This window comes from Maniola jurtina, chromosome 3 (assembly GCF_905333055.1).
Source record: "Maniola jurtina chromosome 3, ilManJurt1.1, whole genome shotgun sequence".
NCBI lineage: Eukaryota > Metazoa > Arthropoda > Insecta > Lepidoptera > Nymphalidae > Maniola > Maniola jurtina.
The window spans coordinates 7,079,520-7,102,313 of NC_060031.1; the positions used below are offsets into that span (position 1 = coordinate 7,079,520).

A 22,794-nucleotide genomic window follows, 5' to 3' on the forward strand; every position below is an offset into this window, starting at 1 on the left:
GGTATGCGGTATTAAAAACAGTAATCTAACAAGTGTGTAAAATATTAAAAATTTATAACACCCCCGACAAGTGAAGGTTACAGTAACTAGAAAAGAGCTGATAACTTTCAAACGGCTGAACCGATTTTCTTGGATTATAGCTAAGAACACTTTCGATCAAGCCACCTTTCAAACAAAAAAAATAAATAAAATCGGTTCACTAGTTTAGGAGCTACGATGCCACAGACAGATACACAGATACACACGTCAAACTTATAACACCCCTCTTTTTGGGTCGGGGGTTAAAAAGATACTTAATACTCACGAGCTTTTAGCTTAACTGTTTAAAGCAATACCTAAATCCTTAATTTTAAATCGTTTACCTGTAATCTCTTGACCTGTGTTGATTAGATATTTATTTTCATGTATCACTTTACTAAGTGATGAACAAAAACTGTAGTATTATGAATTCCATGAATCCGCTGTAGATAAGTTCCTACTACCTAGGACCTACCTTCCTAAGTTCCTAGTGCCTACAAACTACAATGTAATAAAAAGAAAATTGGAGAATATAATCAACTAGGTACTTAGCCTCTGGCAACATCCGCTTGGATTCTGGTTTATTTAAAAAACCTCGGTGCATCTTTCTTTTTTCGGATTAAAAAGTATCATAATCCATATCCATCCATATCCATAATTTCATACTTAATATTATAAATGCGTAAACTTGCGTCTGTCTGTCTATCTGCCTGCTAGCTTTTCACGGCCCAGCAGTTTAACCCATTTTGATGAAATTTGGTACAGATTTACAACAACTTTTTATCTTGGAAAATCAAAGAGTTCCCACGGGATTTAAAAAAAACCTGAAACCACGCGGACGAAGAAGCGGGCATTATAATATAGCCTGTCCTAGTTCTGGATAAAGTAGCTTTCTAATGATAAAAGAATTATTAAAATACATATAGGAATAGGAACAGGTTTTATAGTAAGTAGAGCAACATTCTGTAGGTAGGTACACATAATATTGGAACACGACGAATATTTTCGAACGATTACTATCAATTAGGTATTGGTTGACGTGGTTTGGCAAATAGCCAAAATCTGGAATATACCGCCGCTTGCCTTGCCTCTTTATTAATTAGTTTACTTCTTGGTAGTTGGTAGCAATAAAAAATGTTTAAAAGAGAACAAACACCACCTTTGAACTGAACCCATATGTTCAACATTTTAATATTTAAACAACCTTTATCTATTTCAAAGCATAGCCACCCAAGTACTTAGCTATAAATCTGAAGTTCTCAGAACTTGGTACAATAATATAGTGATATGTTTACATTTCTAGGATTCCGAATGTCCGAATAAAAAATTGGAGCCCATATTATAGGGTCACTCGTGTGTCGTAATGTCCGTTTGTCACAGCCAATTTGCTCCGAATCTACTGGACTGATTAAGGTGAAAAATATACATACTGGTACTTAATATGAATTTCTGTGACCCAAACACAGACTAAGGCCAGATTTTTCGATGGGAGCGGAGCCGGGGGCGGTCGCTTGTACTTAATTAAAAACCGGCCAAGTGCGAGTCAGACTCGCGCACTCAGGGTTCCGTACTCGGGTATTTTTTCCAACATTTTGCACGATAACTCAAAAACTATTATACATAAAAATCAATAAAAATCTGTTTTTGAATGTACAGGTAAAGCCCTTTCATATGATACCCCATTTTTAACCCCCGACCCAAAAAGAGGGGTGTTATAAGTTTGACGTGTGTATCTGTGTATCTGTGTGTCTGTGTATCTGTGTATCTGTGTATCTGTCTGTGGCATCGTAGCGCCTAAACGAATGAACCGATTTTAATTTAGTTTTTTTTGTTTGAAAGGTGGCTTGATCGAGAGTGTTCTTAGCTATAATCCAAAAAAATTGGTGCAGCCGTTTAAGAGTTATCAGCTCTTTTCTAGTTTTCTTGTAGAAAAGAAGGTTACATAACCGTTAGGTTCATAATATTCAAGTGTCAATTGACAAATGTCAAGCTGTCAAGATGGACGTTGCCTTGATACATAATTATTTATTTGAAAATGATGTTTTGGAAAACTCTGATACTTTGGATCGTAGGCGCGGAATAGTCCAAGAAAATCGGTTCAGCCGTTTGAAAGTTATCAGGTCTTTTCGGTCTTTTCTAGTTACTGTAACTTCACTTGTCGGGGGTGTTATAAATTTTTAATTTACACTTGTGTATCTTACTTTGAATATTGAAACACATTTTAATTTTTTTTTAATGATGTAACCACAAATTCGCGGTTTTCAGATTTATTCCTGTACTTGTGCTATAAGGCCAACCTACCTGCCAAATTTGATTCGAGGTCAACGGGAAGTACCCTATAGGTTTCTTGACAGACACGACGGACGGACGGACGGACGGACGAACGGACGGACGGACAGACGGACGGACGAACAGACATACAGGCAGACAGACAACAAAGTGATCCTATAAGGATTCCGTTTTTCCTTTTTAGGTACGGAACTCTAAAACACCGTCACTGCAACGCACATTACTTCAAAGTACTCGTAACTACTTACATACTCGTACCTACTCATTGCATAACCCACAAACAGTAGGTACCTAACTACCTACTCGTTATCGTCGTATATAAATTTTCGTCGAAGCTTAATATGATTTCATAAAGCGTTATTCATTACATTATATTTCATTCGATCTTTTCATTATAGAACATAATAAAACACTTTAGGCATTCCCTCAACCCGCATAAATGGATCTGTGAGTTAAATAATACCGAAAGCAGAACTTTGCAAGCTTTAACAAAACTTTAATCACATTTTAAGATTCAACTTTAAGCATTAGGCTCTACAAAGAGCAGTTCCAAGGGAGGGTTTAGACTTGCGGTTTTACCAGTTTAGCTGCTTTTGTAGGTGGGCATATCTATTTATCTATACCCCAAGCCAGAGAGGTGGTAGAGATGGAGTAAGTAGTTCTGCAGTTGTACGGCACAGTCGTATGCAGAATAGAATAGAATAGAGTAGAGTAGGGTAGGGTAGAGTAGAGTAGAGTAGAATAGAAGAGAATAGAATAGTTTTTTTTATTCAAGTAGACTTTTACAAGTGCTTTTGAATCGTCAAAATAATTAACCACTGGTTCGGAATGCCGTTCCTACCGAGAAGAACCTGCAAGAAACTCGGCGGTTGCTCTTTTCAACTGTTCAATTTACAATAATATGCCATACTATACAAGCAACTGCAGCCCCGCGCATTGCTGGAGCAGTCAAATCCATGCTTTTCTATGATTCATATAAACTTCGATTGTATAATATGCTTTTTCCAGGATTCCAGGCAAATTGCGTTCCTGTACCGACTCATCATGACGCCGACGGCTACGCTGGGTTTTAGTGGGTATGTTGCTCTGACAGTGAGTCCCACATACGGAAGCAGTGTGGTGATATTGAAAAGTAGTTGTGCAAAACGGCTTCAATCTCATAATGGACCAGCTGGTCAATTAAAGAAAAGCTACATGTCTTCCTATATCTAAAAAATAGTTAAGAGCTATCACAAAAAAAACGTGGGAATTAAAAAAAAAAAGAATATATACGTGGGACCACGGTTTTTAGTTAGTTTTTAGTTTGGCCCTACTTAGCATTGTTGAGAAAGATAAGTTTTTGATCATCCTCACGTTTTTGAAGATAACAAAAATAACTTTTTACAGTTTAAGCGCTTCTTAGAAGATAAGGTAGGTACTTTTTGTCATTCATTAGTGCAGTAGCTTTATTATTATGGCGTAACTCTTCAAGTGCAAATAAAATAAGTAAATAATTATGTTTATGTAATTTTTTTATTTATTTCCATTACATGTTTGATAGGGGCGATTTTTTGACGCCGATGGTAAGTGATGATGCAGTCTAAAATGGAAGCAGGCTAACCTGGAAAGGATATGACAGTTTTTTTTTAAATTAAACCCATAACCCTTTGGTTTCTACACGGCATCGTACCGTAAATTCTTTAAACCGAACGCTAAATCGCTTGGCGGCACGACTTTGCCGGAAGAGTGGCCTGTGGGAGTCGGTATCTCCATGGTCTATACTTAATGGTGTACCTATATGCAAAGACATGTACATTGTACATTGAATATTAATGGGACTGAATTACTCTATGGATCTAACGCTATTAAATTAAACAAGTAAATATATACATTACCTACTACATCGGATAATTAATTTACTTAAAGCGATTAGTTAATTAATCAGGTACCCACTATATTATTACAAGAATCTTATAATGGATAGTCTCAAAACTCTCAGTTCTCAATAATACTCGTATATTGTGCTGGAGTTGTTGATTTGGAGTTTCTATTGTGCTAGCTAAGCAACGTTGACCCAAGTCCGTAACTTGCTCTTCACAATGACTTCTATGTTAGATGTCATTGGCTCTTCATGGTCGCTCTATGTCGATCATGTGCGCATGTTGTTCCAACCAACATTTACGGGTGAAACGTACTCAAAAGTGAGATAGACGATGTTTAATAACAATACTAATCAACAATTTTATTTCGAAAAAACTAATCAATATTTTTAAACAAATCGAACACATTTGAAATTGAAAAGTTTAAATCCGTCAGTTTGCAAATTTTTTGTTTTTACTTTGTATAGGTATTCACACATATCTAGATGGTATTCACTCATTATGTTGCCTCAAAAATTTGGCCTGAAATAGAGATATTTCAAGGGTCATTATAATTTTCAAAATAAATTGAACAAAATTACATTGTTGGGGGCATAAATAGAGAAGAGATAAATCGATCACTGGTTTTTTTCAGAACAATAAATAATAGAATAATAACCTGCATAATACGTTTGTATGGACAAGTCGTATGAAGAAGTATGACCTTAATAATTATAACGTAATACACAACAACAATACATAAACAATAATACATAATTAGATAGGTTTTGTAGCAAATGCATTTTGCAAGTAGTGTCCATGTCACTAGATATCTGAATAAATACCTACCTAGATATACTGTGTTTACAAACTTGGGAATAAGATATCCAGTAATTGGACTTGAAAGACCGCTAGACCGATCCTTAGTCTTCTAGTTTGCCAATTATCGTAGAACATAACTACCGTCTCAAGTTTTATTTGAATCGAGGGGAAACTGGACCACTTTAAGATTTGCAATAATTTACAGAAGTAGTACCTACTTCAAATACTTCAAACCATACTACAGTAAATAAACTGCTTTAGATGCTTAACCGTCTTGGCTAATATTAAATAAATAATTAATTAATCAGTTCATAACTTTCTGAATAGAATTCACAATCTGGGCTTTTATAGGCTGTAGGTAGGTATTTATTAGGTAGGTGTAACCTACCTAATAAATACGAGTACTTTTGACGAGTTTCGAGAATATAATTAGGTACTTTACGAATTTCTTGCTGGTTCTCTTCCGCAGGGCTAGGGTGGACATTCTAACTAGTGGTAAATCACTTGACGTTCCAAAAACTGATGTTTACACTTTCAATCTTGAATTTTACAAGTGTAAACTATTTACACTTGTAAAATTTTGTTTGATATTTGAATAAAATATTTTTCTTGTTTCTACTCTAGGGTACATAGTTATACAAAATCACAAAATGAGCGTCTGTCTATGTTTTCATTTGTGACTTCTACCATCATACAGAATATTCACATTATAGTCTATAGAAGTTGGAATGATCATTCTCGCAAAGCCAGGACAAGTCGTCTGGTTAAGTACTGAACGAAGAAAGAAAGGAATCGACAAACTATAACTTTTCCCTTAAAATATGTAGTAAGGAGGCATAAGCAGACTTCAGATGATTATGTGATCTGTGTCTAACGGCCCCAAGAAAGGTAAGCTCGACGTAGTGTATTTCAGGGAGCAGATAATATGAGAGTCAATAAACCTCGTATAAAACGGAAGCTCAATTTCAGTCAAAGTGAAGTAGGGTAATCCGGAAAACGGACCCGGATAATTCGGGATAACGCTAAGTAGAAAGAGGGTCACTGACTATGGCGAAGGTAGGCGTAGGTGAGCAGTTGCTTGATATTGAGAATATATTACGTTGACGATACATTATGGCAATTTGTTTAAAGGTGCATTTTCACATTCGCAAAAGAGCACGCGACGAGTGGCCAACCGGGATGCGACATCCCTGTTCAAACATTCGGCTCTGGTCTCATCTCGCAACTGGTGGTGAGATTGTGCGCAACATTACTATGACAAAGTGTGGTGCCGGGCGCTATGCGACGCGATGGTGAATATTCTAAATGCAAGGTTACGAAGCTTGAGACCTGGCTACCCACTCTTTAATGCTGCTCATACTGCACGCGCTACAGGCAGCACTTTTTCATTTCTGAAACTATAAATAACGATATATTAAAATAGCAAAGAATAGGGTGCATTAAACGCTTTGTTTGTATGTGAACAGCCCCGTATTGAGACTTCTCAAATGTGTAGGATGCCTGTCCATCTTCAATTACCCCCAGTACTGCCTGAAGATTATGAATTATGGCTCAGAAAAATGTCGAATGCCCGTACAAGAAACAACAAATTCGCAGTTATTCATTACGCAAAATCCTAATATTTATAAATAAAAGTAGTTATAAAACTCTTTTATGGAGTGTGTGATTGTTGAAAGTAAATTGCACGGAAAATCGTCCTAGAAGTTTAATAGGCGAATGTTCAGTTTTATGTGGTAGCTGAAGCCTTCTTTTATATTTTTAAACAATAAACAAAACAAAGCATTTTATGGAACCTCAGTCAGAGTAATCTGCCTTCTGTTATTTACAACTTACGAGGCCACAAAAGAAAGATCATATTTTTGACGACATCTCTGGTTTGCGAATACATTTTTCAGACCGTATTTTATAGCTAGCCCCGATACTGTAAGTGGCCACCACCGTTAAATCGTTTCATCTTTACGACTTACGACACGATGTTGAACAGAATTCAATTAATTTTCGTTAACAGAATACGAGTAAGATATTCATCAACATAATTAACAAGCTACCGGTTACGGGAATGCAAAGTGGATTGGTCAGCCTGAAGGTCAGCTGTACAAAGAGAAATGTGTGACAACATCAAACGGTGTAATTAACTAGGTGTCCTTTGTGAAGGTAGATAAGCCCCGCTCATATGCAGATTATCCCCTACGCGTGCCTGCTGAGCTTTATCATCAAAACTAGGCTTAGTGCAACATTACCCCCACGCAAGGCTGTAATCATCTGTAAAATGTAGGAATAAGCCACTTCCACTATGTCGTAGGATGATTACGCCTGTGATAATGCATCCATTAACGAAAACCCATCAATCCAATTTAATCTGCATATTAGACACTAGCTGATGCCCGCACTATTGTGTTTCATAATAAAGATATACCTATCAAGAAAAAATATATTTAGAAATATGTACTAAGAAAATGTCTTACAGGTCAGGGGGCTAACTAAAAAACCGAAAACTCGTAGGTCCAATCAAACCCCTGTACCGTTGCACTATTCATATCGTCGTATCTATTCCTAGTGCAAACGTTAGGATATGTTCTGATCGAAGTGAAACGGAAGAGTATGTCATCAATCAGAGTAGCATATCAGAGATAACGTGATAAAATTATCACATTATTCTAAAGATTTATATCAATTTAAATCTCTGCGTCATCCATCAATCAACTACGAGTATTTGGTAGATATGCTAAGCGCGACTTCGCTCAGTGGAAGTTTTAGTAATCTGAGGGAAAAGGTAGGCATATTTAAGCATGCGTAGTATTCTTTAACAAAAATACAGAAATATAATATTATAGTATATCATAAAGATTTACCCTTGGAATACATTATTTAAATTCGACGAGTCCCCTAAGCGCGGAATTTATTTGACTACCTATGCGAAATGAATAGCAACGCCACTCATCAGATCATGACTGACATCAAAAGCGTCTTCAATTCGTTCGACTTTCTACAAGACTGAGCTTTATTATATCTATATACGGAGCTTTATTATCTACCTAACGGTATTGAAACCAAATAACCAAAGTAATAAGCAGCCATGTATTACGATAAGGCTGCTTTTTAACCCCCGACCCAAAAAGAGGGGTGTTATAAGTTTGACGTGTGTATCTGTGTATCTGTGTGTCTGTGTATCTGTGTATCTGTGTATCTGTGTATCTGTCTGTGGCATCGTAGCGCCTAAACGAATGAACCGATTTTAATTTAGTTTTTTTTTGTTTGAAAGGTGGCTTGATCGAGAGTGTTCTTAGCTATAATCTAAAAAAATTGGTTCAGCCGTTTAAGAGTTATCAGCTCTTTTCTAGTTTTCTTGTAGAAAAGAAGGTTAGATAACCGTTAGGTTCATAATATTATGTCAATAGACAAATGTCAAGCTGTCAAGATGGACTTTGCCTAAATACATAATTATTTATTTGAAAATGATGTTTTGGAAAACTCAAATACTTTGGATCGTCGGGGGTGTTATAAATTTTTAATTTACACTTGTAAACTATGATATCCGGACATTTTCATTGACTCCTTTACTCCAGAGTCCACACACTTTTCTCGTGGGAGGCTTTATTTTTAAAGAATATTAGCCATGTTAAACAGACTAATATTCCCCTTTCCCCTCCAATTAAGCGTTAAGCTTGTGCCAGGAGTGGGTACGACATTAGTGCAACGGGTGGGATTTGAACCGGCGACCTTTCGGAATTCAGTCCGCTCCTCAACCGTTGAGCTATTGAGGCTTTAAAGGCTATGGCCGTGACTAGTTACCACGTTATCAGCAAAGCTGTGCCGCCAAGCGATTTAGCGTTCCGGTACGATGCTGTGTAGAAACCGATATGGGTTTAATGAAACTACCATACCCCTTCCAAGTTAGCCCGCTTCCATCTTAGACTGCATCATCACTTATCATCAAGTGAGATCGCAGTCAAAGGCTAACTTATGAATCAGAATAAAAAATTCATAGATTAGCATTAGTGGAAACACGTTCAACGAAGCTATGTTTCTTTATATGAAGGGTTGCGTGTTATGGATGCGTACTATGGATGAGAGCTACGGATGGACGCTACATAATATACGCGAGTGGTGTGGCTCTTCCGAACGTCAAAGTTTTACGATCAGTCGCTCGATGTGTCGTTTAGCCCGAGTCGCGCATCTACTTCGCACAGCTACCTCGCGAGCAGCTCATCTCCATAGCACATCTTACCCACTCCACTACACCGCTTAGCATTAGTGGAAACGGTCACAATATACGAGTTTCATAGTAGTGGTTTCGTAGCTTATAGCTTTGAACTCCTCACGGCATAGCTGCTTAGCACATCTCTGGTGACAAAACACGTTACACGTTACCAGAAAAATCTGAAAGATGAAGGATTCACACGAATCCTCAAGAATGTATCTTAACCTTAAAAGAAGGTTTTAAGGTAAGAAATTAAAATACCTACCGACCTTTGGATACCGCAAAAAAAAAAAATAGGAACCAGATTCAATTTCATTGAGCCGGAAATTGTTGATTTTGTGTTAGAACAGGGAGTATTAAGTAACGAATTAAAATTCTTAAATTGTTAAAATTTTTTAACCACAATTAATTGGCCACAACAGACAAGTTTCAATTAATCTGGTATCAGATGGCTTACGCCTTCTCTGTATTCAAAGTGCGAATAATACACGAAGGTTACCTGGGAAGCTATGTAACAATGACATTAACATTAAGGTCACGTCACTGACTAGTCTAGCTCTAGAAGCTGACAAGGACGTGAAATGATCATGAATACATTACGTCATAATATACAAGGTGTTCGCTTGATAACAGATTATCTTCACTTAGCATGTCTAAGTGATAATGTTAGTCAAATCTCAGTCTATGACTGTTACATCATGCCAATTGAACTGATGTACCTAGTATTTATAGTAGGTGCATCGTACCAAAAGGTTAAAAAATGAACTATTATGGTGCAACTTTGTCCATCCGTCCGTCACAGCTGCTTATTTGCGCAACAACTATTCTGTCGATTTGCAATTTGAACGAACTTCTAGAGCAATTTCCAATGCATTGTATGTTTATCTGCCCCTAATTCGAAGATTTGGGGAACGCGATGGACAGAAGCCTGTTCCACGATTTGCATGTGTGCGAGGTACAAAATATATCCCAAGAAAAGGATAGAATATACTGGGCATCCAGGTTGTAAGGAAGGTAACGTTATGTGCGATCACAAAGGGAAGGTGCAGTACTGAAGAATATTAGTGCAAACATATCGGTCAGACGCGCATGTTAACCCAGTCCCCAATTAATGAGTTGTTAGAGAACGCGCAAAGAGAGTTAGTTGTATTTCTTCCAAAGTTGAATTGTAAAGCTGGGCATTTCAACGAAAGGATTTCGAAAATCTTTAAATCCTTATCTTATATTTTTTTCACGCCCACAGGAGCAAATGAGGAACAACTTACAACAGTATAATTCCTAGGTTTACGAAAATTCTATGGCTGCCCTATCTAAATAAAACATTTTCCGACGCAAGAGGTTTTTTACATCCTAACCTTAAACAACCAACAGATTATAGAGTAAAATATTTTTCGTATCAAACATCAATAAAACAAATCATATGGTAACTTTGCAAAATATTAATACGAATTTTATCAAATTGGGCGAAAGCTCTGCCAATTTAATTTTACATTAATTTCGTTTATGGATTAAGAGTCTCAATTCATTATTATGGCCCCAACCAGTTCGAGTACCAACCTCACTTGACTTACTGAAATCTTAGAGAAGAAAAAGCTACTGTACCTTATTGCGTAGGCACTTAATTATATCTTTATCGAAATTATACTTCATTTAAATCGACTTTATAAATCCTAACGTCAAAGATCCTTTCTTTAAACAGTTAATTTAGGTAGGTACTTACTTATATGCTTCCATTCCACCAAAAAAAAAAGATTCCGACGAATTGAGAATCTCTTCCTTTTTTAGAAGTCGGTTAAAAAAGCCAATACTTTATGTACAAGTACCTACTCGCAGTTACTTTCTCAATTAAAACTACGCCTAATTAAGTACGTGAAAACATGATTTATTTATTCCTCTTTATAAAATTCAATCCCCAAAACATTCTTCAATCCTATAATACCAGAGCTTTCGTACGAGATTACTTTTACGTAGGTAGGTGTCTCCCATCGTGTGTTTGAATTTATATTGGTAAATGTAAGCTCAAGACTGGTTGTTGTGAATCTTATTAGATATTATTATTACAAACATTCCGACTCATTCCGAGTTGTTTTGAATTTTACAAGATTTATGTTTGTAATTAATTCATTCATTTACTAGATCATAGATGGAGCTCGCGCCTTTGTCGGCGTAAGCTTGAGTTTTTTAAAAATTCCGTGAGAACTCGTTTCCCGATTTTCCGGAACAAAAAGTAGCCTATGTCCGTCCCTGGGACGGAAGTTCCAACTCTAAGTTTGAAAATTGGTTGAGCTGTGAAAAGCTAACAGACAGACAGACATACACTCGTTTGCATTTATAATATTAGTATGGATATCTATAATAATATATATATACTATACTAATATAGTATACTAATATTAATTATAAAAAAAAAGAACAATAAAAGAAACATATTGAAATTGAGAACGTCTCCAACTTACAAACACAAGCTTTCCATATACTTCAATTTATTTCACATTTCTGTATATATACCTACACATTTACTCGTATTTCTGTTCGTAAACGTAGTATTTGTTCAGTTCGGGAGCAGGAGATTGAGTCGGTGTAGTAGGAAATCAAAACACAGTCACAGAGTACACATAGGTACGATGCACCAGACTTGTCGATCGATTAAGCTCTCCCGACTAACAGCCAGACCCCGGTCACATAGATTGAAATTTTTATACTTAAAAGTATTTATACTACTACTACTATACTATATTACTGTAGAAAATAACTTTAAATTATATACTTAAGTTATCTCTTGAAATATGAAAACTTTAAAAGTATGTGAAACACAAAGTTCTAAGTGATATACCCAAGGATCCCAAAATAATTCTTTCAGTGACCTGTGAATAAATTTTACTAGACCAAACTCCAGGCTAAGAAATTGTAAGCCTTATACGTACTTAGAACTTGAAAATAATTTTTTTCACTGCCTCTACTATGTATATGTAAAATTTCAAAATGTAGGTAGAGGTCAGTTCTTTATATTTTTTATAACCGTGGCCTAGTTGGTCGATGGCGCTCTCGGTGCGATTGCGAGGGAGACGCAGCTGCGCGCAGGTTCGAATCCTGCTGTTTCGCAATTTTTGATAATATGCATTTAGAAATTTTCATGAAGTAGGTAAAACGCTATTATAAAATTTATAAATGGTCACTTCTTGTGCCAAACGTTACCTGTTGAAATTAATTACGCTTTATTGTACACCAAAAGGTTGTATGTTTACTCTCGCACCTAGTCTTGTTTACGGTATAAACTTACTTAGGTACCTATACGTATGAAGGTATCTTGAGGTACCTGTCTACAAAGTTCATAATTTTATGGTTTGCACCCAAAGTTGTAATCGTGTTATATATTATATTGTCTAGACTCTTCAGACATTAAGATAAGTATTTTCACACAAAGAAGAGATCTGGCATTCATTTAGCTTGAGATAGCTATATAACAGTCTCGAGAGCAGGTATAGTAGGAAATCAAGACGCGACAGATGCTGAGAAGGTGCACGTGTACGGGAACGATGCTCTCAAGGATCGATCTAGTCGCCCCCGCCAAACCTAGTCGGTTTCATCTTCCCTGGTCTAGACTTATCTAACACTAGGGTGGCTACACCCGTCTGGAATTCAGTTTGTGACTACCTTTGTTTAAGATTAGATACCTACATACCTACATAGCATCACGCTTTTCTCCCGAAGGGGTAGACAGAAAGGATGAATTAGAAAATCATGCTGAATCTACATTAGATCAACCGAGATGATAGATGACACAAGTTTAAATAATATTTATTTTACACGCAAGATGCACGCGGCGATCGATAAAGCTGATAAAGCTATGGCACCTGAATGTTGTTAATAATATCCCATCAAAAACATAAATGTGAAAAAAGTGCCAAGTTCGATAGAGAAAATGAGAGATTGTAAGCTTCGCCGATAAAAGGTAAGCTTCGCCGATAAAAGCATTGATATCTAAATAGGTGCCAAGTTCTTATAGGTCTTTATATCATTCCTACAAGAATGTACAAGAAACTTTGATCGTTTTAAAATATTATTTTATGTTATTGAGTACATATAACTTGGCAAGTTTTAATAGTCGGTTAATTACATTTAATGTTTAATATAAAATATAGTACACTTGGCAAGTTTTGATATTTGCCAATACATTCTTAAGCTTAAACTAAATTTTATGTTAAACGTAAAATGTGATTTACTGACTTTTAAAACTTGCCAAGTTATATGTACTCAATAACATAAAATAATATTTTAAAACGATCAAAGTTTCTTGTACATTCTTGTAGGAATGATATAAAGACCTATAAGAACTTGGCACCTATTTAGATATCAATGCTTTTATCGGCGAAGCTTACCTTTTATCGGCGAAGCTTACAATCTCTCATTTTCTCTATCGAACTTGGCACTTTTTTCACATTTATGTTTTTGATGGGATATCATAACTTTTTGTGAAGTTGATTTCTCTTCATGAACTTATTAAAATTACTTCACAAATATTGCACAGAATTAAACTTTAAAACAACACGATAATAGAAACAAACCAAGAAAGAACTTCATCTAAAATACCAGATTTCCGTACCTAACCTAATAGGGTGTCTAAAAACTTTACTTACCTTAACTATCTTTCAGATCTTTTTAAAGTTAAGGCTTTTAAAAGTATTTCTTGAGAGTGGCACTAATAATAATAATAATGTCCTGACAATAGATGGCCCGAAAAGAGAAAACGCTTTATAGGATGGCCCTCTTCACCAAATATACCACGCAAGCTGCCATCGTGGTACACTTCGATCCTTATGGGATACAAATTCTCTGCGGCCTTTAATTCAGAAACAGCCCCATAGGTATTCGATTGAAGCATACTCGCACGATACTGTTCTACAGAATCGTAAGGCTCGCCGTGTTCGTTGCACGTCCATGCGCTCAAATCTTGCCAGTGTTGACAGACATACTCGACAATTGCCGCACGCACGCTACTTGCTAATTGCGAATCAATAGAATTATATAGTGAGAATGCAATCGAATGGAATAAACAACTTCCATCGGGAGGCATTGAAATTATTTCGTGCAATATGACTGAGTCACCAACCAGTAACTGCACTGTACGACTCATACTTGAAAATAATTAATAATAATATCACAATAATTTAAAAGAACACCAAGAAAAAATATTTAAGGTAGGTAGATAGTAGGTACACTTAAAGTATTATTTATATTTAAAGCAGTAATATTTCGTAAAACACCTGCTATACTTATTTAATGAATTTGCAATGTTAAAATAGATAGGCTTAATAACTATTAGGTACTTCCTTCCAACACTCTGCTACTGGAACTCAGGATACCACGAACGCACATGGATTGTATTTCCTAAAATGCAAATTTTAATCAAGCATGTTAAAATAGATAAACTTAATAACTAGTACTTCCCAACACTCTGCTGCTGGAACGCAGGATACCACGAACACACTTAGATTATTTTTAAACTTATGTAATTTAACAATAATTGAGTAGTGAAGTCCTCTTTAAAATTAAAATAAAATATCGAGACGCGAACTCAATAATAGAACATAATGACACGATCTCGTGAGTTGAGTTTTTGTGGTTATTTTCACTCTTATTTAACTAGGATCTATATGTTAAGATTAACATGAAAATCTGAGAAAAGCAATGCAAATAAAGCAGCTCTCGCCACCTTCCCGAGCTTGAATGCCTCTACTCTTAATATCCAAACTTGAAACGAACTAGTAACAATATGAATTCTATTTTATGCCAAATGTCTACAACTAAGGGTCAGCGCAGACCGAGCGTGGTGAGTCGAGGTGTGATGAATAGAATAGAGACTGCACTTCGAGTGGAGGTGGTTCTTTGCCGGGATCTAAAGTAGAGTGACCAGTGACCACTATGGGAAAATCTCGATGTTTTAAACAGGCACAGTTTTTTTTAAACTAAGCATGAATATTTTTCTCATTTTTAGGGTTCCGTACCTCAAAAGTAAAAACGGAACCCTTATAGGATCACTTTGTTGTCTGTCTGTCTGTCTATCTGTCTGTCTGTCTGTCCGTCGTGTCTGTCAAGTAACCTATAGGGTTCTTCCCGTTGACCTAGAGACATGAAATTTTGCAGGTAAATAGGTCTTATAGCACAAGTACAGGAATAAATCTGAAAACCCCGAATTTGTGGTTACATCATTTTTGTTGGATAAAGTTCAGTATATTCATCGTCATAAATAATAATAATACAGATTGTAATTTTTACATTCAAGTATTTTTAGTATTTGAGAAAATCTGTGTCACATCATTTAAAAAAAATTAAAATGTGTTTTAATTTTCAAAGTAAAATAACTATACCAAATGGGGTATGAAAGGGCTTTATCTGTACATTCTAAAACAGATTTTTATTTATTTTTATGTATGATAGTTTTTGATTTATCGTGCAAAATGTTGGAAAAAATACTCGAGTACGGAACCCTCAGTGCGCGAGTCTGACTCGCACTTGGCCGGTTTTTTTACACTTAGACTGTATAATTTTGTTTAAATATTTCGGCTGGAGGGTCACCCTGTTTACTTCAGTCTTGACTGCAAAGGCGTGCGCTTGGCGCGCATCCTCTCACCATTCCGGTGGTGTGCCTTGCGCCTTATGGATCGCGATATCTGACATCTGGCAAAACAAGTAAATTAACAAACAATACACCAAACAATGTTTAACAGGGTACCATTGATTGCCAAGAATTACTAACAAAACAACGACCTTTTTTTTGTGGTTCCATAGGCAACAAGGATTTATATTATTATACATAGTTTTCCAATATCCGTCCGTTCGTCCGTCTGTCCGTAGTAGGTACTAGCACAAAAAGTTGTAATTTGACATGGGTATTATATTATGTATTATAGTATATCCGTGGTTGGATTTATTAAGTGACTTATGACATCTATACATATAATAAATTGTAGAAAAGTGGTGTCTGTACAATGGAAATATATAAAAAAAAAGTAGCAGGGGTTGTTATTATATCGATGCCAAACCCGAAATTGTAATTTTTTTTTGTCTGTTTGTCTGTGTGTTTGTGCACGCTAATATCAGAAACGGCTTATTCGATTTAGATACGGTTTTCACTAATATATTGTAGTAAGCTTCACTTAACATTTAATGTTTATTTCATGTCAATCGGTTCATAAATAAAAAAGTTATGTCAATTTAAAGAATCACGCTGCCCGAAAAGTCCACGCGAACGAAGTCGCGGGCACAGCTAGTTGATAATATGTCTTAAAGTAACATTTTCACGGGTAAAATTTATTTAATCTTTTTTTGGCTCTTATATTTTTTATGGAATATAATAACTTCTTAAGTTGATAATATAACAAATAGTACCTAAGTATAAATAATATTAATCAGTAATTGTTTTTGAGCTTCAAGATACAATTTTAAAATATAATAATTTATGCAAGCAAAGCAAAATGTTATGTCGAGTCACTTCAGCTGACCAGTAACGGCTGCATGGGACTTCAACATGTGCACTATAATTGTTTGTTATTGTTTCAAAGGTTCCTGCTTTTTTATGCGTTTCATTGTGCATAACCGAGAATAATTTTACGAATATTTTTACGAAAATTATAGTAACTAGTAATTATTAGGTATACCATAATATATCTAACCTTTAGATATACATACATAACTTATATTATCATCTAAGATTACCCCTTACAAATTATAAACCAGTCAAGTACCTCGCACACGATGGGTTCTGCGCCATCGTACAAGAAATAACACTTTTTTTGTGATGTTAGCCTAACCACAAATTAACAGTTTTAAGATTTTTTCCTTTACTTGGTTTTTATGATAATATTGCTACCTGCTTTTCATAATGTTCTAGGTCCATTAGGTTTTGGTTCCCTTGACAAGACACCAGGTGTGATTTCACTTTCAATACGAGTACAATAGTACCTAACTAATAAGTACAGTATGTCAGATATAGTATACCTAACCTTTAGGTACATAACTTTTATCTTCTGAGATTACCCCTTACAAATAAATACACAATTAGACCACTTAAAACATACAACGGAAAATCAACTCTGTGAATAGTTTGTATTGTACTACCTGTCCGTGTGAAACCAAACAAAACCGAGGCAGGTCACTAGTATATATGAAGTGTTTACTTTTAAATGATTTAACATAGTTGAGCATGATAGAAAAACCAATGTATTTATTATAGTTATTAAGTTTATGTTAAATCGCTAGTAAACCTTTAAATAAAAATAAAAAAATAAAATAATGTTATGTTCCTTGCTTTGGAAGTAAATCACCCATTACTACCCATATTAAAGAGCAAGTATTTGTTTGTTCTTCAATCACGTCGCAATGGAGCAACGGATCAACGAACCAACGTTACACAGTTTTACAAACTTAAAATGTGCACCTCGATCCATACTTGCTGTTCTACTAGCCACACCAATAACTTTGTCATATAATATATGACATATTAAAACATAATTTGCTATTTTCTGATTTTTTCCTTTGTATACACCTAATTACCTATCACTATACCAAATTTGAAGTTTCTAAGTCACCTGGAAGTAGGTTAGGTTTTTGATGAGTGAGTGATGAGTGAGTGAGTGAGTGTTAAAAATGGCACTTTTCAGACCTTAATAACTTAATATCGATAAAAGATTTTTTCATGAAATTTTGGATTCTAAGCGTTTAAAGGGGTCTTAATAGATATGCAAAATTACAAATATGTAGGTTCAATAGTTTCTGAGTTATGGGGGGGTCAAAAGTAGCTCGAAATGGTTCGTGTAATATACACTTGTCAGCGTGCCGCCGTTCTTATTAGAATCGAACTTGGCGAGACACGCTGTCGCATGTCTTGATCTGTATCATCTGCTCTTACAGCGGTATTATTAGCACTTTTCCATACAACGCTGAGCGCTTGTAATCTGCTTCAAAGAAATTGCTCAATAAGGTGTAACTTGATCGATTTTGTATACCGACTTGATACCTGCTTGTAACGTATGAGTTGAAGTGGAAGAGATAAAGGGATGCGACAGTTAAATATTATTCGTGCCCTTTTGTGAAATTTTTAACTATATTAATAATAAGCTTTTGAGCTTTCAAGCCCAGCGTGGTGGATTATGGCCAAACCCTTCTCATTTTGAAACCCATGCTCAGTAGTGAGCCGGCGATTTTGTAAAGTGGTGATAGTAAAAAGAATAGCCGGCTGAGTTTCGCGTAGGCTCTTCTCAGGCTTGGGCGCGTTTGGAACCCTTGTAGCTTTAGTTTAAAGTTTTAAAATGAACCAGCAGACATTTTTACTTGGATTGTTCGCTTGCAAAAATATGCATAGTGCGACAAAAAACATTTAGCTAATTAGGTATACTTATATTATCACTTATACTGTGTTACATACAGTAGGTACATAACAACTCATCTCTTGATCGTAAAAACAATTCAAAAAGCTAACGATTATCATCACGACCGCAGGTAAAACGACGGTGTCTTGTGGTTTGGTCATAAAATGCTTAAATTAAAACAAAATAGTGAAGTTTATGAGCAAACCATGATATAGCCACCTGAACTGAAGAATCTATTTTTGATATGTACCACTGGACACACAAGTAGGCTGGAAGAGGTGTGACTTCTAAATTAATGACATTTATTTTTGTGCCGATTGCCGTAGCCCTCACCGAGCCTGTCGGGAAATAAAATTAACATTATGTCAAATGATCTTCGCGTTGTCACTATTTCGAAAGATGTCTCATCACTAACATGACGCTCACTGCTGCGATAAGCCCCAAAATGGCGAAAATCAATTCAAAAACGGGTCCGCAATCGCAAGTTCAGTGTACTTCAAGTATTAATAGAGATCAGTCTACCTAAGCCATTACCTAAGTACAGTTCTATTTTCGTCTTGTTTTTATAAATTGGAGACCAAGGCCGTACGATTATGTTCGACTGTGACTAATGTATGTATCGATCCTAGATAGCAGATAAAGATAATGGACAAAAATATATCCAATAGTTTCAGCTCTGTAGTGATCGGGATTATTCCGAGTGGATTCCACGTACCGCAATGATTGTGGATTAGAATGAAAAGAACTACTTACAGCTTCCAAGTTTAATGGAAACTTCGTGTAAGACGTCTATATGACTGTCTATATTACGTCTTTAACACGCTACATCCTACATACAGATAAATGTTAAAATGTAATGTAATTTCAACTACACCGATAGAACTACACGACTACATTTTTCGTAGAATTTATCAGACTCCATAGTTTTCGGCATTTATCTTTTCTCTACATAGTGGGGGGTCAACTAACCATCCTTCCACTGCTGTACAAAGATTTTTTACAGGATTTTCCAGATTCTACGGCTTTCTGGGTTTACGTAGTGAATCAATCAACAGTGCGTCCGTGCGTTCCGGTACAATGTCGTCACTCCAGCATCTTGGAGTCCCAACGTCCCTAGCTCTCTCCGTCCCTCCCTTGCTCAGCGGTGAGCGCTGTGGTCTTTTAAGTGGAAGGTCCAGGTGCGATTCCAGGCAAGGATCGTTTGGGAATTGATAATTTCTAAATTGTCACAGGTCTGGCTAGAGGCTACGGCCGTGGCTAGTTTCCACCTACTGGCAAAGCCGCCGCCAAATGATTAAGCGTTTAAGTACGATGCCGTGTAGAAACTGATAAGGTGTATGGGTTTATTAAAACTATCATACCCCTTCCAAGTTAGCCGCTTTCATCTAAGACTGCACATCACTTACTTCCAGGTGAGATTGCAGTCAAGGCAACTTGTGATGGGATAAAAAAGTCTATCGATACTTCCAGCAATGTGTCTTGATCATTGCTACTTCAGCTTAGCAATTATTTGCGTTAACAAGATTGAGCTCATCAAAAATCAAACTAACGAATATCTCTAAATTGACTCTGCACGAGTAAATTACGTCAATTCAAATTGTTTAGATTGCATAAATTATGCTAATCTATAAGAAAACTGTGATGAAAACTTGGAAAATCCAAACGCGGCGATCAAATAAGCTTATCATGTCATAAAAATCTGTCTGTTTATTTAGGTTTAAGGACTTTGTTCTTAGAATATTGTTCTCGTCTTCGGTCTTGATAAGACAATCATTATTTTGTTGTATGAGTAATGATATATACTTTATTTTGTAAAATCGTAAATATTAAAATTTCGTATTTTTAATCGACCAATATTATAAATATAAAACAACAGTGGCTCTATCTACACGTATATTGTAAAGAGGTAAAGTTTGTAACGTATGTAAGTTTGCATGTAGGAGATAATCTCCGAAACTATTTATCCGATTTCAAAAATTCTTTTACTGGCACATAGCTACATACCCACATAGCGAATGAAGTCGTGGGCAAATGTTAGTAATTTCTAATATTATTTTAGTATAATTTCTATAATATAGTATAAGTCTAATATTAGTTTAGTATAACTTTAAGTATAATTTTAAGTAAATTTAAGTAATATTGCATATAACATTTAAAATCATACTAGGTAGGTGAATGTACCGCAGGGTGATATTTTTCCTCCCTAGTTTTTCAAGTAGTGAATTGATAAGCTGATAGACAGTTCCATCATTTTTTACAATATCAACTAGGTATTTCGTGATTTTATGTCCAGTATATCGGTTATTATAATTATTCAACGCTGTCTAGGACCATTGCATTTTCTAGCTTTGAAACCTAAGTTTGGAACATTCTGAATTGAAAGGATTCTGAATGGAAAATTCTGTAGGTATAAAGTTAGTGATTCTTTCAAATTTTTATAAGTAGGTAAGTAGTCTTTGATTTAATCATAGTTTTGTTTTAATTTAGTGTGTAATGATGAGGCTGGCGTCACCTGTAAAAGCCCTTAAAAAACATCAGATTAAAAATTACAATTTCCCGGCCTTAACACAGTATGATAGGAATCAACCTTTAGTTACACGTAACCGAATATTATTATATTGACTCATCTAATGTAGAGATACAAGCTAAATATTTAACCAACGTCAACAATACAGCTCGCTCTTTATTATCTACCTACTCGAATGTGGATTGCTAAGTGGAAACGTAATTTGATGGTAATATTATTACATCGTAAAGTTAATAGATGTCTGCTGCACCAGTTTTGAAAACACTTTCGTAGGCTTTTCGCTATATCAAATTTTCTTCGTATTGACCGCCAGTAAAATCCTACGTAGGAACATTTTTGCCGTATTGTCGGCTACAAGAAATAGGTAAGTAAGTAAATAGGTATGTAGCGAGTAAAAAGATATGGAAAACCAAATAATTACTGGATATATTTAGAAGACTGCCAAAGTACTTCTGCCCATTTTGTTTTATTTATTTAGGAAAGCCTCAAGGAAATCCAAAAATTGATATTTATGTAAATACATGATTAATGGCCACATGATGAAATGCTTTTACCTTTTAGAAGTACTAATATAACATAGAAGTAAAATTTGTTGATTTGTAAGTTTTTTATGTAGAGAACAATTTCCGGAAGAAGTGATCTCATTCTAAAAATTCTTATACTGGATACATAGCTAAATTATGCCCGAGTACTACTTATTGCTATAAACATAATCAGATCGGACGAAGTCGCGGACCAAAGCTAGTGTAGACATAATTCCCAAGGAAACGTTTAAATATAAGTACATAGTACATATATATAATTTGTATATAGCTAGTAAGCTATATATTTGACGGTCTGCATTTCAATTCTTTAAAGTGGTTACCACTCAAAATATGTACGAGTGCTTCAAAAGATATATTCTCATATAATCAAACTTATGAGCGCGGTTTGTCTGAAAAAGCTTTAATCGCTTTTGTTTTATGATTTGATTCTTAAACTATGATGTATAAATAAATTTCTTCTTTACTCTTGTTTAAATACTAAACACCTTCTCATAAAATATAAAGGATAGCATATTTAAATAAAATTAAAAAAAAAATATTTAAATTTTATTTAAAATTTTAAATTAAATTATTGTGTAAATTAATGTGTAATTAAATTATTGTGTAAAACATTTTTTATCTAAAAGTTAACGATTAATAAAAAAAAATGAATTTTGAATAAAAAAAAATGCTACATACGAAAAAAAATTCAATCGACTGGAACAATCCAATACGGAACAATATACTCGTAAATCACAGCACAACTATCAAAATTACCTTAACGAAAAATGTTGAACAAAGTTACAGATCGAGCGGGCTCGACACACTGAACACTTGTAAACTTTTCGCATGCATGATGAATTTTTTATCACAAAGGTTTTGCACGTGCGTTTTGCGGAAGTGCGCGCGGTGTCGCGAGCGGTGCGACCATCCGAGGCGGAGAGGCAGACTGGCTGCTGCCCGGAGCGCGGCCGCGGGCGCCGGGGCCGGGCGACGCAACAGATACGCCACAGGTTTCCCGGGCCACCGCCTCGTCCCCCGGTCCCTTCTATGTACTCCCTGTACGCCAATTTACATCCTCATTACCGTCTCCAGAGTCAGCATCTAAGCGTCCGCGGCGTTATAATGATTGCAGTAACCAACTTTTCATTTTTAGGGTTCTGTACCTCAAAAGGAAAAACGGAACCCTTATAGGATCACTTTGTTG

The 22,794-nt window shown here is 35.6% G+C and overlaps 1 protein-coding gene across 4 annotated transcripts in view; it reads right to left on the reverse strand.

The window, feature by feature from the left end:
- Window positions 1-22,523, reverse strand: part of LOC123880467 (potassium voltage-gated channel subfamily H member 8-like) — a 108,901-nt gene extending 86,378 nt beyond the window's left edge. For all 4 annotated transcript variants that reach the window (XM_045928625.1, XM_045928619.1, XM_045928613.1 and 1 more), the window contains exon 1: window positions 22,365-22,523. The gene's annotated coding sequence lies outside the window, so the exon portion shown is untranslated. The remainder of the gene's footprint in view (window positions 1-22,364) is intronic.
- Window positions 22,524-22,794: the final 271 nt, after the last annotated feature.